Source organism: Onychomys torridus, chromosome 10 (genome assembly GCF_903995425.1).
Source record: "Onychomys torridus chromosome 10, mOncTor1.1, whole genome shotgun sequence".
NCBI lineage: Eukaryota > Metazoa > Chordata > Mammalia > Rodentia > Cricetidae > Onychomys > Onychomys torridus.
This window is the reverse complement of record NC_050452.1, coordinates 32256901-32276273: the sequence shown is the minus strand read 5'-3', so window position 1 is coordinate 32276273 and position 19373 is coordinate 32256901. Positions and strand designations below refer to the sequence as shown.

At 41.7% G+C, this 19373-nt stretch overlaps 1 protein-coding gene across 2 annotated transcripts in view; it reads right to left on the bottom strand.

Moving 5' to 3' along the window:
* Stx18 (syntaxin 18) overlaps nt 1-19373 on the bottom strand; it is a 101782-nt gene that overhangs the window by 72829 nt on the left and 9580 nt on the right. The gene's annotated exons all lie outside the window — the stretch shown is intronic.

Genomic DNA, 19373 nt, shown 5'->3' with positions numbered 1-19373 from the left:
TACAGCTATATTTTCAGGGCTTCTTACCATGATTCTTTATATTTCTAGATGACACGTTAGGTATCTGAAGATGAAAGTTGATGGTATTATTAGTGAATAGTGCTCACAGTCAGACATGACATTTAGTATGCTCCATGGGCTCCTAACAAAATACACTAAAATATGATACTGCTTCAGTCAACACAAGGCCATCATTGAACAACCAGGGCCCAATTTGTGGGCTAACAGAAAACCAAATGTTTGCCTTGAAACTTTCCAACTAGTTTCAAGAATAAAATTCAAGAATATGATAATATACATATCAAATGTATATGAATGCATCCAACTCAGCATGCTAAGAGCAGCAGTCAAAGTTTAAAAAATCTTAAGACTTCCCAAAGACTAAGAAAAGACAAGAGACAGGAGATCTGAAACTCTCACCAACAAACCTGGAAACTACCTTACGCTGTGACCAGGCAGGCCTGAGCTGCCCAGAAACAGCTCCCCTTCCTCTAGCCAGGGGAGTCAGGATCAAAAGACAAAGGGATGGGACTTGAAGACATGAGAGCAACTTCGGGAGACTACACCCTTCACTGTCATATCCAGACACACCTCCCAATCTTCCCACCTGTCTTGGGTCTAATGAATATGGCCCTCTCTACTGCTGGGTCTAATGGCGTATTGCCTGGTTGCAGGGGCCACACTCCTCAGTACGCATATCACAAAAATGTAGTATTTTCAGTCCTTAAATGGATTATTTAAATGTGACACACTGTAAATCTCTAAAATCCCAAAGTTGGTCTAAAAACAAACAAACAAACAAACAAACAAAAACTCATTCTACATTTTAAATTGACAGCCAACGGAAAAGAATGCGTAGAGCCAGTGGTCTGTGATGTGTCTGGAGAACTGTGGACTGTTTAGACCAATGTTCCATCACTGCCTTTATATGAACATGGTTTCTTTCCCTTTCACCCTGAGAGTAGGAGAGTCATGACACTGAGAAGCAAGGTGGGGTAGCAAATGTGCAAGGAGAGAGTGTGAAGTGGTCACAGAGCAGACATCACCACCAATCTCACACTTGGAAATCACAAAGGCCAGGGCTTTTATATTATGACATCACCAATTAAGCAGCATCTTTTAAGTGCTCAATTCTATTAGGTGACTTATCCCTGTAAAGTTTCCACGGGAATCATGAAGATTTGCAGATGTGCAAAAAAGAGAACTCTTTCTCAGTTTTCTCACTGCAGATGGGACAAGCAAGCAGTTGCATAAAACCTGCCATAGCCATCAGTGAGTCAGCACAGCAGCTACAGGCAGGGAAGCTTCAACGAGAAACTGAGGCTCCACAGACAAAACTCATTTTATCATTATCATTTAAAAACTAAGAGTGAGAAATAAAGCTCGATTTTTGGGATTTGGGCGACAGAGAACAAGTGTGAACTTAAGTATCATTCAGATATAATTTCCACTAACTTTAAGGATCCTTCACTTTGACCTTTCAATACTAAGAATTCAATGGAAGATCCATTTGTCCCTACACAGTTAACAAGAACAGAGTGGCTGTCACAAGCCAGGCATTGTGTTGGAGCTGGGATACAATGGGAGTACATCCACCCACCCAGCCTTGATCTGAAGGCACTTACACTTGAGTGGGAGCCCTGAGCAGGGTTAATCAACTAATACGAAATCCACACAACCAAAGGAGTTCTCACAGTAGGCAGTGAATGCAGGAGCTAGGGAGGAGCTGGACCAATGAACAGATGGGCACAGAAACCATTCTCTCAGTAGATAGGGATGGATGGTGGAAGATCCAAAGTGTCTCTCCAGTACCTGTCAGGAGGCCTCCAGTAACATTGTACCAACACTGCCACAGCATGGGGGCCAGAAGGAGACAGGAAGCACAGTGCCACATGTTCTAAGCAGATAGCTCACCCTACTCCAAAGAAAAGCACTCATGACCTGCTATACGTTTCATTTTCTCACGTGACTCCCAGAAAGAGCATCTATGCAACCAAGTTCAGTCAGTCCTTAAACCTTCCCAGAGAGGGTGAGATGTACTAGAGCACAGTTACCTAACAATAATATACCTAAGTGGTCCTAACGTTTCTTGAAAACTCCTGGCTGTACCACTGCTGGCATGAGATAAGTGGTACTAACCAACAAGAAAAGGGTATCCCACCACAAGGTTGTGGTCATCTTTTGTTTGGCATTTGAAAAAAACAAAACAAAACAAAACAAAAACTTGAACTGCTAAGGCTCCTGGACAAAATGTAACAATCTGATTCATCATATCATAAAGTGACTTATTTAAGGGTTGGAAGTGCATCTTATAACAAAGTCAGCAAACTCAATACAATGAAGGAACACAAAACCCATACCGCTGGATAAGAGAGGGAAAGACAGGTTTCTTTTGGCAATCTCCATGTATTTTTGAAAATGGTAAATGGATACAGCAACTGAAAATTACCAAGACATTTTTACATTTAAGGAAAAATTATTTTTCCCTAACATACAACAAAGAGTTACAGTCAGCACCAACACATTTAAAGGGCTATTTTAAAAAAATGCCACTCACTGGCAAAATCCCCTCCCCCAGCCCAATGCAGCCTTTTCTCTAGCAGATTATTGATTTGCAGGCAGCAGTGAGTCCTCACAAAACTAAACCTCCTTACAGCGTAAGCCACAGCCGATACAAAAGCTTTTGTGGAGAGAAAAGGCAGTGTCTGAGATCAAGAGGGTGAAACACCAAGTAGCAAAAATGAATCCTCTAAGAACTATCAAACCAAACAAAAAATAAAATTAGATATAAATTCACGTTTTAGACTGTGGTCAATTGAGGTCTAGACAAAACCCTATGTTTGTTCACTGCCTAGTCTCCAGTCTGCTCCAAGTTTGAAAAGGTAATTGAACACAGTCTATAATTACTGGATTAGACACAGATGGGCTCTGTACATTTCAGGGGGAAAAAAAGCACTGTTTTGATTCATTTTATGATTGCCTGTAAGGTCAGACTTTTCAGAATGTACTTTCATCTGTTAAATGGTTTCTCAAGCTCCCTAGGGAAGATCTTCAGTAACTGTGCTGTTTTAAGCAATTTGGGCCCATCAGATCCTGTCTTTGAATGTAACTAGCTGCCCATTTTCTAGTATTAGAAACCTGCATGTAGGTTAATTGCTACATCTCTTACATATTTTCTGAAGTTGCAGTTTTTGGGGGAAATTCAAAGACTGTGCCTCTTTTCTGGCAGGAATTGTCTTATGATGAAGATCTTCACACACAAATGTTATAATTTGATAAATGAGCTGGCATCACTTGAGGTCCATGAAAAATGCTTCCTAAATGACTCAAGTGAAAAACAGAAAAAGCAAACATTCTTGGGGACACAAGTTGTTAGCAACATTGACGTGGTTATCTTTCAGCTGGTCAACTTAGAAAGCAAAGTATATTCCTGAATAAACTCTTGGGTATGGTTCTTTAGAACTGCAAATGACTAGGAATGTTATCTGTGCTAAAACAAAACAAGCAAAACTACTTCCTAGTCTAAAAGAGAGACCCTCCCCTCACAAACACAGTGCTCTCTATCCCGCAGGGCAACCATGAAGTCATCACACAGCACCGCATAAATCCCTAGAGAGCCTCTCTAACGCAGAGGCTCTAGGTCCCTGTGGAAATCTGCGCAGGACTTCCAGGCCTGGCTGAAAAGCCATTGCCTTTTCTTGGTGTGCTGAAACACAGACAGAGGCTTCTCGGGCGAACATCTTGGACAAGGGCCCCAACCCTGCCAGACAACACTGGGGAAAACAGCTGCATCCTCGTGGCTTTCCCACACATATCACGATAGCAGAAGCATCTTTTATTTTTTCATTTTTTACTCCAATCATAGCTTCATTTTCTACTCCCTAAATTTGCTTCTGGTGTCATTCGGGTGAGTAGAAAAGTGAAAACAGAAAGTACACAATGTGGAATGGTCTCAAAAGGTTTACATTCTAGGAAGGCGGTTCTGTATGTGTTCGATTTTTACAGCAATAGAGAATTATAGTCACAGAATAAATCCTAAGTTGCTATACTTTATGAAATCATGTGCACATAGACGTTTTCAGGCTGAAAACAGAAAAAGACTCACAGCCACATTTGGAAGTTTCACCAACACTTCTGGTAAGACACACAAATGTGATTCATAGTCACCTCTTCCTGCCACAAAATCACGCAGTTTCTAATGGGTGTTTTAACAAGATTTGAATCAGAGCACATTTTATATTTGCTACAGATGGCTCATTGCTGCTGCTAAAAGAAGTCACTACACGTATAATGATCTTGCATGGACCCAGGAAGTGGCTCTAAAATTAAATCTACTGTAAGTTCTATCTTCACAGGAAATGAACAACTACCCCGATTTCCCATTTCACATGTATACAAATTGTCTTATACCGATTTGCTCAGAGTAAGACCGACCTGTACAGACTAGAAGCAGAGTAGCATGTAAGTGCTGTAGAAAATCATTCCCAATTTCCGCCCTTGCTCTCTGTAAGGCTCATGCTCAAACCAAGATAGGATCAGAATAAGGCATTTGTACAAAACCATGACAGAACTTTGGCCTTGTGATTGTGCCGTTTTATGCTTTCTTCATGCGCTGCACATTAACCGAACAAAGGAAGTCAACTGGCGTGGAGAAACTGCCAAGGGAAGAGAGCTTCTTTAAGTCAGTCTACATGTGAATTTCAATACGTGCTTCAAGACTGACTACCAAAAATCACCTCTTAATGCAGATTATGAGCACATGGCTTCCTTATGGGACTGCTGAGGGCTTTAATTTTTTAAAATTCCTTTTCTAAACATCACCTCCTTCCCCTTTTCCTTACTTTCACCCAAAGTCACAGAAAGCGTGTCTTCATACTCCATCAACACCAGCTTAGAGCTGAGCAGCTGCTCTAGAGAGCTCACAGCCTAGCTGGCCTCAGATGCACACATTCTATCTGCTCACTCTCCCACTGCAGATAAACTGAGCTAAGTCCTGAAGCTTGCCGTGAGAAATAAAAGGAAACTTGGAGAGATGTTTCATCTTTCTCAGAAGAGACCTTTCCCTTTTTAAACAATTTACATGATGTTTTATGGTTCTTTTAGAAGAGAATTATAGTAAGTGGCACTCCGAGTGGGCTGTGTGAACCCACAAACCACTCCTCATAAAAAGTGCTATAATTTTCCAGGACAGGGACAATAAAATATCTTACATCAGCCAAAGCTTAATCACAGTGTGACCACAGTAACAAACACATCATTTTCATGAAAATGAAGTAAGATAAACCTGACAAAAAGATGACAAAGACAAGTCCCACCAGAACTCCTCAACCTTCTCAGCACACACTACTCAAGACTGCCCCTCCAAGTCCTAAGCGGCTTAAAGGACGGTGGGATCTAAGGCCCAAACTTTCAGATGAACCGCTGTAAGTCCCGGCAGGAAAGGTAACTGCAGCCGTGCCTCAAAGAGCATTTTAATAAGATAACCTAGCTACAAGTGCTACCTTCTTTCTTTCCGATCAAACTCATAAAGGGTCTAATGAAAATTTCAAGAGATGCAGTTCCCATTTCAGGCCACTAGGGACCAATAAGTACCTCCCACTTCCCAATTTGAAACTGAGTAGTGAGTGAAAAGACCCAAGAACTATCCTGGGGAAGGAAAAACATAGCCCCTCATTCTTATCACACGGACTTCACTATCTGCAAACCAGCTGGGAAGATGCACATGCTATGTGGAGAAGATCACTCTGGACCACATGAGGTGGTTGAGAGATGGCAGTGTGTGAGTCTCAAAAACTTCTTGCTTTCCTTCGCCCTGTGTTAGGATTACTAAACTTGAAAACTAACAAACCAACTCTGAAAGCTGTGCTTCTCTGAAGGCTGGAAGACACTGTAAACTATACAGACACAGAAAATAAAGCCTGCCTAATACAATTCCCTTAGCTGATCACAGCAGCTTGTTGCTCAGTCAAGCGTAATACTAAAATTAGGATCTGTGAGCAAGCCAAAATATCTATAAATGAGTATCATTTACAGAGTTATCTTATGAAGCAGTAAGAATGGCAAAGTGAAACAGAATTTTCTACTTAAATCTGTTAATAATTACGAATTCTGGTTAGAGAGAACTATCCAAAATATTTGCATTAGTCCTTAATAGCAAAACATTGGAAGAGAATTGGAATGAAACAGTATAAAGATTAGGGGGAAAAACAATACATACAACCCTTAATGCTACATTTTATCGCCTTTCAGAGTCTTAAGTCAAAAGTGGGTGGCTCTTTCTAGAGCAACAATTTTACTGAATTTATTGTTTTGTACACAGCTCAAAGTTCCAAGTCTTTCCAAAAGGGTGCAGTTAATCAATGTTCTCACTTCCGGGAGAACCTGGCAGATTGAATTAAACTGTGAAGACAACACACACAAAAATCCGTTCTCTACACACACACACACACACACACACACACACACAGACACACACACAACACATACACATACACACCCATATACATACAGAACAGTCACATTGAAGTAGCAAGCCAATAAAAAGAATCCATTATTTTTGAAGCAAAATACACTTTTATATTATAAAACATACTATGCTTTGTTTTGTTTTAGATAGTCTAGCAAGCCTTTGTGTTTACTAAAAATGTCTCCCATATACTTAAGGCCCCAAATCAGAGCTCTCCAAATGCAATCTGCAGAGAAAACAACAACAACAACAACAACAAAACCCTGATTCCCCAAAGAAGACTATGCAAACAATATATGGTTCCAAGATAAACAAGGGTACCCAAGGCCCCAAAGCTCTGTCCAGTGTAACCAGAGACCTTTCCGAAAACTTGAGATGGTTGCATATCAAGGACTGCACAACAAAAATGATATCTACATTTAAATTTTGCATTAGCCTAAACACAACAAGGCAGAGTTTATCTAATTATACAAAAAGATCTGAAGAGTTTATGATGTCACAAAGTATTTTTCACCTCATGCCATAGAATGAAACTCACCCACCCATCTAGCCCACACTTAACTCTACCCAAGACCACTGCCCTTGCTAGACTCTGGACTTAGAGAGTGCAAGGGCAAAGGCCTCCTAAGCAAAAGAGTTCACCGTGTCTCTTTCACTCCCAGCCAGGTTTCCTCTAGGTCCCCTCATTGGCGTTTCTCTGGCCCCACAGCATGGGGTATGGGCTGATTTGCATGGCTGGCTCTACAGACATATTATGAAGCCTTTACAATTGACCACACAAAAACAATACCACAATGTAGGTCAGCTTGTGTGCTCAAATGCCAAAGCAAAGCTTACATGGAAGGAAACTACAGACATAAATCTGCCAGGGTAGAATTCCACCCAATGATCCTAAAATTATTTCAAGGAATCAATCTCCAAGAATGCATCATGAAATCAGAAGAGCTGGGCTAAGCTTTGGGATTGGGGGGTGGGGGCTGTAGAAAATGAAAGGCTTTAGAAGAGGCAGCAAAGGTCTCACCAGTCATTATATCATTGAGAAGGCTCAAACTACAGATGAAGTTAGATACTGAAGATTGTAGAACGGGTATTTAAAATTATTAACTGATCAAAAATTTGTAGTTGTCATTAAAAAAAATACAACTTAGCAATTCAGTTCAGAAGGAAGACTATCCCCAGGAACATACACATCTGTTTAATATTACAAGCCAACTGTCAACATCCTAAGTGAAGTTTTAATTTAATATTTTTTCTTTCTTGATGTTTTACCTTTAATCAATGCCTCATGAGAGTATCAACTTTCTATAAGAAACTGTTAAATATAAAGAAATGTTATTGTAGCATGTTTATAAAATCATAGTTCGAGAACTTTTTATTTTTCCAAAGCCAGACCACAACTTAATTATCTGCAGGACATTCCAGGCTCACAATTGCAAGCTCCAGTTCCCAAGCAATTTTAAACAATATCTACTGTACAGGACAGAGGGTACACAAAAGACCGCAACATGCTTATATTTCCAAAAGTCAGCATTAGGCCCTTTCGACATGGTTTTTATTTTCATTAAACAATATTTGTTTCCTCACTAATCATTAAATGGTTTTCATCACCAACGTCTTCTTTCCTTTCACATGTCAGCTGTTAGCATCAGTGTTTGTGTTCATAATAAATAAAAAAGTGACCCACCCAGTTACTGAAAAATGAACACACACGATGCCAGGCTCAATGAGTGTTAGGGATTCAGCAATATATTCACACTCCGAAAACCATTCTATTTTAATCTAGGCTCAAAAAAAGACCAAAACTTAATGGACTTGGTACAATATTCTCCTTTAAATCAGATTCCAGCTTCATGGTGCTTATGTTATTGTGGGCACACAGATCCAGTCAGTGGTGCAAGACATCAACTTGGGAAAACGGAAGAGGAAGAAAAGACAGCAAGTTCAGATTCCAGACCCTGATGGAGAAGACTCGAAACTGCTGCCAATTTCTACAGATGCATGAGGAAAGTAGCCTGACTGGTGTAATACACCACACACTGCCCAATGCGGGTAACTAATGGAGCATGCCAGTTTTAGGAAAGATTATGAGGAAGGGCATTGAAAAGGGAGGGAGAGAAGAAAGGAGCAAGAGGAGGAAGAAGGGCAGGAAAGAAGACAGGAAACCATACACAATGATGCATTAGGGACAATCATAAAATATATAAAATGCAGAAGAAACAAAAGAAAGTCACATCTAAGTTGGAGGTCAAATTGACAACCAGCAGAAAAAAAAAAACACCCAATAAACGATCTGAAGAGCCTTCAAGGTGTCCGGCACTTGCATAGTTGCACAGGAAGCCTGTTTTCAGAGAAACAAATATATTTAAGTCCAATAAGCTATTTTTATACTTAGATTGGTGGGCCAGTGCAGAAAGGCAGGAGTGTACAAATGCAGAGCAGTCCACATCTACTGTCTAGGCTGAGCACCTTCAAAGCCTTTATTCATTTTAATCCCCTCGACTGAAAACTATTGTCTTCACCTATTAGCAAGGAGGAAAGTAGAAGTTATTTGGCCACAGGTCACTCTCCAGGAACAGAGGATCCCTGCTATTCTCCTTAAACCATAAGCCATCTCCAGTGACACCACCTTCATCAAGAACTAACCTACCTGTTAAGTGGGGGGCCCAACTTGCCTGCCTTCTCCAGGACTGATGCCTTGGGTTACCTATGCTCTGATGACCTCTCAAGTGTCTTTCCCTACAATTTACCTCAGAGCCTTTTCTCCATCACTCTCCAAAGTCTCGGTCTTCATTTACCCTCATGTCACCTGGGTCTTTGTCCCCAGCACTGAAACCAGCCTTGCAGTACACGTCTGTCTTTGCAGCGACCTGGTCAATGTATCACTTGATTGCTAGCCATGCACCTCAGACAACAGCACAAAATATAATCGCCCACTTAGTCACCGCTAGCTCCAGCCTAGCCTCAATGACATCTTTACCATTGGCATCTCCTATATCTAATGGAGCTACTTCCAGTCAGACATGTCTCTACTGTCTTCTGTCCCTCCAGTTAATGACTTAATTCAAGCCCTACTGGGTCTGCTTAGATCTGTTACTGTAACATCCTCGCTGCCAGCCTGACCCACAAGTGGCAGCAGAATGAGCTTTCTAACTCTATGTGACCACAGCAGCCATCAGCTGTTCCTTTCACGATTGGGGGATCCCGTTGGACCCCTTAAGGTCAAGCTGAACAGTCGGCTCTCCCGTGTGGGCACTTCTACTTCTGCCGTCTGCCACTATGGTGACAGCACTGACAACAACAGGCTTTCATTATGTACTTAATGCCTGCTTTAAGTCTTTCATTAGACTCAGAGTTCTTAAGATCAGAGATGATCTTACTCATGTTTGTCTGCCAAACGGACAGTGGATGCTCAAACAGATGTGCTTGGGAGTGAGAAAGGGAAGCCCTGGTTCTCAGAGGCACTCTCAGTACTGAGTAAGCCAACTATGCATTTAACACAGAGTGAGGGGCACAGCTAAGAATGCCACACAGCTCTTTTGGGCCACATTATGTCCTGCTCCTTCTGAAGAGCTCTCCCATTTCCTCTGGAAAGCTCCTCCCTAACACTCAGCAGGCTGAAGAGCTGTGAGCTGAGAGGCCCACGTACACATGCTATCCATTTCCTGTGGAGGCCTGTGCTGACTGCACTAGCTGAGCCCCAGCATCCATGTGGGTGCTACAAGGACAGAGGCACTCTTGTTTGGCTACCGCAAAGCAAGGACTTTGGGGGACCTTTAAAGGGGCTCCAAAGCTAATGTTTGTGTTTTTAAGGTGGAATAAAAAGGCCCAGGGTGCTAGGTATGGTGATGCATGCCTTTAATCCCAGCCCTTAGGAGGCTGAGGCAGGTAGATCTCTATGAGTTCGAGGTTAGCCTAGTCTACATAGTGAGTTCCAGGACAGCTAGGACTACACAGAAAGAAATCTATCTCAAAAACAAAAAGCCCATGTGATCTGAAAAAGGAGTATAGAGACAAATAAAAATGATGACAAAGAAGTACCAGTGCTGAAAGGCAGACTAGAGGGAAGAAAGGAAACTCACCATGTGGTGATATTGTTAGGTCAACTGAATCCAAATCCAGCCATTTGGTAATAGCAATCCATAAATTCTTTTGATCATCTAAGCTAATATACATTGGGCTCTCTGTAATTTGTAACTATATGACTCCTGATAATGTAAGTTAGCATTATGAGAAGAAAATCAAGGTACATACTACAAAATATATACGTGTGTGTGTGTGTGTGTGTGTGTGTGTGTGTGTGTTTACACACACATATACAACATACATATAAAGGTGTTGAGGGGGAGGTAACAACAAGATTGTTACCTCCTGACAAGATTGGGGGAAGGAGAGGCAGCTAACAGCATTCTCCAAATAGGGGAAAGAGCTTTCAAAAGAAAGCCTTCCATCCCTGACAGTGTCTATCATGTCTTTGTAGAGTTACTCTTTAGTAGGGTTATGAAAAGAACTAAGTTTTATGAAGAGTTGGAAAAAGAAATGAAAAACAAATACAAATGATTACTTCTTTAGCAACAACAAAAATGGCTTCCCAAAGAACAGGAGAGGCCTCTGGGACAAGGGAATCTGAGAAGCTCCCCCGGGAGACAGTCTGCTGGGCTGGAGGGCTACTATTGAGGACTGAACTGGACTGCTCTCCACTCTCCCAGAGAGGAGGACAGAAAACTGATTTAAATTTCAGTCTGAACCCCAAGGCTAGGGACATGCTGCAGGAAGACTGGAGAGGTGGAAAAGCAAAAGGAAAATGGGCTTGTGTGGCTTTTGAGAGGGGACCTTATCTCTGCGGGTTCAAACAATAAACAACTATCTGGGGAGTGCCTTTTAGTCATCTGTTCCAGAACCATATAAGGAAACCTTACTATAGGCCAGACTCTGTGCTAGACTTTGAGACTCTGTGCTAGGCTCTGGCCATAAAAGGAGGCATAAGGACCATTAGGTGTTTACATCCTCTTAAACAGAAGAGAAACATGGACTCCTATCCTCTCCCCTTCCATCTGCTATGGCCCAAAGTAAATAATACCATGCAGGATTCACACAACAGTATTTTTCTAGTTTCACCTGGAAAGTTAAGTCTTGTATGATCGATAAATAACATAAAGTAGTAATAAAAAAAAGATATCACAGGCCATAGAGTGCTTCACTTAATACATAAAGCAGGCAGCAATCGCTTTGAATCACAAGGCCAGTGTAGGCTAGAATAACTCACATTTGAGAAAGCCAAGGAGAGTGAGTGGTCCATGAAGGAGAGAGTTGCAGCCATGCAAGGGAATATAAGGCAGATGAGATTATGAACAGGACAGTTTGGTTGAAGCTGGTTAGAACCATCAGAGAAGCATGGGACTCAACCCTGGAAGGACACAGCTAGTTTTGTAAAGCCTTCTAGATACCAGCTAAGTAATGAGAGCTTGTCCTATGGAAATGAGCAGTAGTGGAGGGTTTTGAGGAAGGGAGGGAGGGAGGGAGGGAGGGAGGGAGGGAGGGAGGGAGGAGATGAAAATGACCTGACTTAAGAGAGATGAAGGGCCCAATGCTATTCTACAGGCTAAGCTCCAGGTGGCCAGGGTCTGAACCCACATCGCCACAATGAAATGGGTATGAGAGAAAATACTGCAGCTAATTCACTTCTTTCACTTCCAGAAACGTGCTGGACCATGTGCTCTATGCTGTAAGGGAAGTGGGACAAAGGGCCTGCCTGTCCTCTGGGGCCTCGTCACTAAGAAGACAGGGATGGCCAGGAAAGGGGGAAATGAGTGAGACAACTACAAATGTGGAGGTCACTGATGACAGCTGGTTCCTAGACATTTATTTATATGACTACACAAACGTCCAAATGTCAGACTACACAGAAAAGGCTCTCCTCCAAGACACCCAGTCCTGTGCTTCACAGCAGAGGATACTACGCCGCTGCTTAGTGAAACGGTCCAGTAGCAAAAACCTGAACTCATAGGACTGCACCAAGCAATGAGCACCAAGACAGATTCTTAAACAAGAGACGGGGGCTGTTTGGAAACTGAGATGTAACTGAGGCACGGCTGCAGACTTCCAAATGCTTACTCACTCCCAGACACATATCTAGAAGCTTTTAGAAAAGTCATCACCTCTTCTTCATATCTTTCTTCCCTTCCTACTTAATGCAATTTTGATTTCACTTCCTCTTGTCACTGCTTGCTTACAAATCACAGCCTGTGTCTGGAGTCAATTAGGCCTATGAAGTACCCCACCACGCCTTCATCTGGGGACTCATTTATATACTTTCTTTCTTACTCGGGAGGTAGAGCTAAAAGCTGTAACTCCAAAAGTTTCCAATCAACTGTCACATTCTAGTCTTTGGAGAAGTATGCTTTTCTCCACTGTTAAGAAGGTGACCTCAAACTATGCATTCAGCAGGAATATTTCCCTTCTACCTATAGAAAGACCAACTGCGCTTTGGGAATTCACTTGAAAAACCAGTGCCGCGTGTAGATGATAAATGCTCAATGGCAACGGTATTAAACATCTCTCTCCCATTCAAAATTAAATGTAATTTCCTTATTACTTTAATGGAATCCCTTGGAGTTGAAGTATTTAACTAGTCTCTTTCACATCATGTATTCACTGTGAATGCTCTTTTAATAGTAGGTGTGTGAACTGTCCACTGACAGAATGAAAACACACTTTTACTGAAACAAAAACTGGAGAAGGCCAACAGCAGCTTGATTTGGAATCTGATAATGGCTTACAGATTCCATTTCAGCTCAGATTTACAGTCAGTGTGCCATGGAGCCATTTACCACCTCTAACCTTTCAGGTTGTATTTGAAAGAAAAGTATGAACTGCCACATCACTGAGAAAAAGCACACTGAAGCCAAAAGTACTTGACTTTTCTTCTGCAATGCTGAGCTAGAAAAGAAAGGAGAAACACAGAGATCAAACAAAACCCACCTTAAAGAGAGGGACAGAGATGAATTGTCCCAAGTGCTTGTCTTGGGGTTTCCCCCATGTCACTGTCTTCCAGGGTCGCCTTGAGTAGGACTGTAATGCAGCACTGGGCATGACTGGCTGGTATCACCCTACTGGCTAAATCCATCATGATACAAGATATTTGACATACACAGGGAAGACTCTACGTGGTGAGCAGACACCTAAAGGAGTCATGGGCTATGGATGCAAAGCCAGTACCCAAGTGCCAAACCAACTCCTCTCATTCAGACTTCCAATATCCCACTGGAACCTCTCCCTGCTGACTCCTACCAGAAGCCAGGGGCAAAGGCATTCTGGCATGCTATCCATTAAGATCAGCATCCTGGACAAAGGTAGCAGGGCTAGGCAGAGTAGATCCCAAAAACCAAGGGATATATGGCAAATCCCTAGCCTACTCATCCTCTACCTGGGTAAGCTGAGCTTTACTCAGTCCGAGCTGCCATCCTGCATGTCCACCTTGGAAACATATAATCATTCCTGGCCTGTCTCTCTTCTCTTCATTCCTACATGTGGAAAATGTACTGGTCTTTAGGAGACCTACGCAAGTCACCTCTTCCCCAAAGCTGCCTTTCCACTTCACCCAGGAGTAATCTCTAGTCTCCAGAATCCTCAAAGTTCCCCTGTCAAGGGTTCATGATCACTTCCAGGCACCTTGTGAATTTACCTGAGATGACTTTGACTTTCTGACTCAGGGTCTCTATGAACACTTGTTTACTGTAAGTTCCCATGAAAATCCACCTCCTCTCTTTGCTGGATTCTTAGGGCCAAAACCATGAGTGTGGCCTATCAGAGATGCTTCATAATCATTGGCTAAATAAATATCTCCTTCCAGATTCTAGGAAATTGACCTCATCTTAGGTTCTTAACCTTATCTCAGAACACAACCAAGGTAGATTCCTTATTCTTTTTTTTTTTTTAAGATTTATTTATTTATTATGTATACAGAAGAGGGCGCCAGATCTCATTACAGATGGTTGTGAGCCACCATGTGGTTGCTGGGAACTGAACTCAGGACCTCTGGAAGAGTGGTTGGTGCTTTTAACCTCTGAGCCATCTCTCCAGCCCAGATTCCTTATTCTTAATGTACATAAGGGGACACTGAAGTATCTGCTATTTTCTGAGCGCCTACAATGTACCAGACACCACACCAACAGCTGTGTGTGAAGCATTTCATCCAGTCCCAACAATATGGAAACAGCCTTTAGGATTGAGGATCTCTTGTCCCAACTACTAGCGGCTCTCACTAAGTGTCTCCTAAGGCAGGGCCTGAGCAATAGTCAGCTTCCTCCCCCACATCAGGGTCCTTCCCTGGAGGAGGCCTACACCCAATGGCAAAATGACAGGTCCCTTGCTTCACTAGACAATTCTCAGCATCCAGCATGCTCCATGAAAAACAGAATCATACCTTCTCGTGTCTATGCCCTATAAACTGAGTTTACGTCTTTCTCAGTGATTTCACTAACACTGAAGTTTGTTTCCTATTTCTCCAGAGCATACATCAATATCAATATTATCTATAAGAAATGCATCCATCACTAGACAAATGTTTCAAAAAAGAGCGAGTGAGGAAGACAGAACAGGAGAGAGAAGGGGGAGTTTAAAGATTTCCCTCAAAAGCTTGGTTCAGCAATAGTAGTTTTATCCTCCCCCCCCAAAAAAAACAAACTACTCAAGTACTTTCAAATCTATGTGACTTCTAGGCCAAATTGTGCTCCTAAGGTCAACAGATGATGTGACAGCACTTCAAGGAGCAGAGCCCAGAGGCCCAGATGCTCATGCCATGCCACAGAGTGCAGCTCCATCAGGAAAAAATGGACACCAAAGAGCCTGCAGGTGCAGCATGCCAGCCAGGGATGAGGTGTCCTATAGCAGGAATCTTATAAAGTCTTATTAATAAAATCAAACCTGGAGCAAGGTATTGGGGTGAATGCTGGAAGATCAGAGAAGCAGAACAAGCCACAGCTACCTCACCTCGACAGTTCCTCAGCTGGTTTTGTTTCCTCAGACTGCAAGCTTCTGTGTCCTCATCCCAATGGCTTTCAGCTGAACTGCTGCTCCAAAGCCTAAAAGCTTAACCAGCCAAATGTTTAACCAGCCAAATGCTTCTAGTTTCTGGTTTTCACATCTTATATATCTTTTCTTTTTCTGCCATCACTCCCTGGGATTAAAGGCTCGCTTTCTGGAATTAAAGGTGTGAGTCACCATGCTTGGCTGTTTCCAATGTGGCCTTGAACTCACAGAGATCCACCTGGCTCTGCCTCCCAAGTGCTGGGATTAAAGGCGTGTGCTACCACTGCCTATCCTCATGTTTAATATTGTGGCCATCCTGTTCTCTGACCCCAGAAAAGTTTACCAGGGTGCACAATATTTTACGGAACACAATACCACCACATTTCCCCATTTTTTGTCTAAAAATTTTAAAAAGGTTATAACTAATACAAGAAAAATCATATCCAATAAGTATATACAATATACACAGTCAAGATTACATTAATGATGTCTAGTCCATTAACATTTGACAGATTCACGCGAAAAACTCCATTATATATAACAATGTCCAGTCCGGTAACATTTGATAAACTCAGACAAAAAAAAAAAAAATTTCATTACTTATCCTATTTAAAACAAGTAGTTCCTTTTTAAAAGTAGATTCAAAAACTGTTCTTTTTTTCTTATCATATTCAATGTCAACTTATCACTCAGCCAGGGAGGTAGCTCAGCCTTCAGAACCTCATTTTCTTCATAGTATAGGCCTTAGCTTGCAAGGTAGCCAATGACAGTTGCTACACAAGGCCAGGTAGGGCAGGTGCTCAGTGACAGCAGTTACTGTTAAGGCTTATTGTTTTTACAATGACAGCCAGGAAACTAAGAGGTCAGTGCAACATTTGTGGGTGATTTTCTTGGGCAGGTTAAGAGAATATGAACTGAAACTCTAGCTGAACTATGGGAAAGTTACTCCCTTTATGAAGGCTTTACTACACATCCTTTAAATAGGGGCCCCACTCCAGCACACTTAATATATACGTGCATACTGCTTACCTGTGACCTTTTTCTAATCAAAAGCTTTTAATTCTTCCCCCAAATCCCACCACAAGTAAAATCTCATCTCCTAAGCTCTTCACTTCTGTTCAGCCTTCCATACAAAACTAGCATGTTAATTAAATTCTGAACGACAGGAGCAGAAACAAGATCGCACACCGTCCATCACTCAAGCAGCAATGGCCTCATTGCTATGGTTAGTTCAGCTAATTGGTATTTCCATGCTTGGAGTGTGGAGTTTTTGTCCTTACGGTTTTAACTCTGAGGACTTTAGGCATTGACCTTTAAACCTAACCTGACAGTGAAGGAGTTCTTCCTGTGCCCTGACACACTCTTTGGCGTGCCTAGGCTTCTGCATGCTTTGTACCTGAGAAGGCCAGTGCTCCTACTCTACCAACACATACCTTCCTGTTGTTTTCAAAAGTCAATTACCTGTCCTCACATCTGTCTTCCTAGATGAATTCTGTACCTACTTTCATGTTCCTTTCAGAAAAGTTGTTAGGATTCCGATGGAAACTGCATCAGACGTACAAGCTAATTTAGACTACCTAATGTCTCTGCAACACTTGCTCTTCCCTCTCAGGTTCAGTGTGTGTTTCTACATACTCAGGTCTAGATTGCTACAGAACTGGGTCATTTACACTTCTTTTCAAAGTTATTACTAAAAGTTCTTTTTTTGCTATGATTGTAAGTGCTTCTGTTACATTCTAAGTGGCCATTAAACAGATTCAAGATGACCTCTAGTGTCTGTACATTTTCACGATCAGGCCACAAACCCCACCCTACTCACCCCACTTGACTGGCTACAAGCACCCACTGGCCTAGTAAGCCAGAGTCCTTCCGTTCACTGCAACACCCATTGTTATGCTGGCCACCCAACCATTGTATTTACTCTTCAGGGCTTCGCTAGCCAGAACTTTCTATGGCCCAAGCAGCATCAAACTTGGAACAATCCTCCTGCCACAGCCTACCAAGGGTTAGAATTATGGGCTTGAGTGACCACCCCTAGCTACTAGTTACCACCCTTTCCATAGTCTCTCGGCACCCACAGGAAGTTCTCATGTAACTTCATGCTTTCAAATGATCCAGTAATCATTTTCTTCTTATCAATATTAGAGCATGCAAACTTTTTATTTGGGAAAAAAATTAAACATAAAACAAAATAAATTTCTAGTTGTTGTCTTTTAAGAAGTTAGGATAAATCTGAAACAAATTTGGTAAAAAGGTTCCATTTTTAAAATGGTGACAAACTGAAATCAGATAGTATCAATATTTCAACAGATATTCAGGTAAATCAATTATGAGTTATTTTTAATAGATATGCAGCAAAATAAGTTAGTGGTATACAGCAATACACACTCATAGAAAAATGCTGGCCAACACAGTGCAATAGAGGAAAGAGAGAAAAGACAAAATAAAAACAGGGAAGGGCACAAGACCGATGCATAAAGTCACTGGAGGAGAATTTTATATTCATTTAATTAAAAGAGTCTAGAAAGTTACACACCAAAATTATAACAACAGCTTAGTCTCTTTTTTCTATTCTGTTTAATAAGCATATACATGCCGGGCAATGGTGGCGCACGCCTTTAATTCCAGCACTCGGGAGGCAGAGCCAGGTGGATCTCTGTGAGTTCAAGGCCAGCCAGGGCTACCAAGTTTACGCCAGGAATGGCGTAAAGCTACACAGAGAAACCCTGTCTCCAAAAACAAAACAAAAACAAACAAACAAACAAACAAAGCATATACTACATCTATGATTGGATTTTAAAATGATCAACTTCAAAATGTATGCTGATAGTAGTTCATTATGAGAGTACACACCATTATTAAACTCATTTGTAAAAAAAAAAAAAGCAAAATGCTAATTTTGAAAAAAGTCATTGTTTCATTTGGTTAAACAAGTCTGAACATACAGGGACTTGGGGGAAATGTCTCAAGGCAATGAGTAATTGTCATCAAGAAGAATGTTAAAATACACCCTAGGAATTTCAGGACAGAAACTGAACAAACCATGGGACCATCCTACTGCAAAGGCTGCCAAGGACCATCTACTCACAACTTCTCATTTGGAATAATGGGTGCAAAGCAAGGGTCTGCAGGGCCAAACAGCTAATTACTGTCTAGAGCCAAAAGGACTCCTAACTCAAAATACACCTTCTAATTCCTTTCTCAGTTCTCATGAGTCACAATAGCTTGCTGCCAGTCTCTACTTAGAGCACAGAAATCAGCTGGAGATGCCCCTGAAAAGGCAGAGGTTCATTTTAGTAGCTTCCTTATCACTGACTCTAAGTAAGAAGAAACATCTTATGAAAGGAAGAAAACACAGACTGGGGGAACTCGACTCATGAGTGCCAGGATGAGAACATTTTGACAAAGCATATGCTAGACCACAATTTGTAGGATTTCCAGACTTGGATAACTTGAAGGCCTGGAAGGAAAATGCTCTCTTCATTTAACCTTTCAACTGTGTTGCAAGCTTTCTGTGTGTAAGCTATTGGGTTCATTCAACAAGCCCAGCTCTAATCCCTCAGGTTTATACACTCTCTAAGAGAAGTTTCAAGGAGCCTCTTTTAAAGATAATTTTATTTATTTATTTATTTTAGGCCTTTTTTGAGACAGAGTTGGCTGGCCTGGAACTGGCTGTATAGACCAGGCTGGTCTTGACCTCAGAGATCCATCTGTCTTTGCCATTTGAGAGCTGGAATTTAAGGTGTGAGCCACTACAATCCAAAGGAGTTCATATTACAGGAAAAACTGACATTTGCAGAGTACCTTGATCTTTCACCCACCAGAGGGAGCTCAGATGGATTGCTACATAGCAAGAAACCTCAAGCATCAAGTTCATATG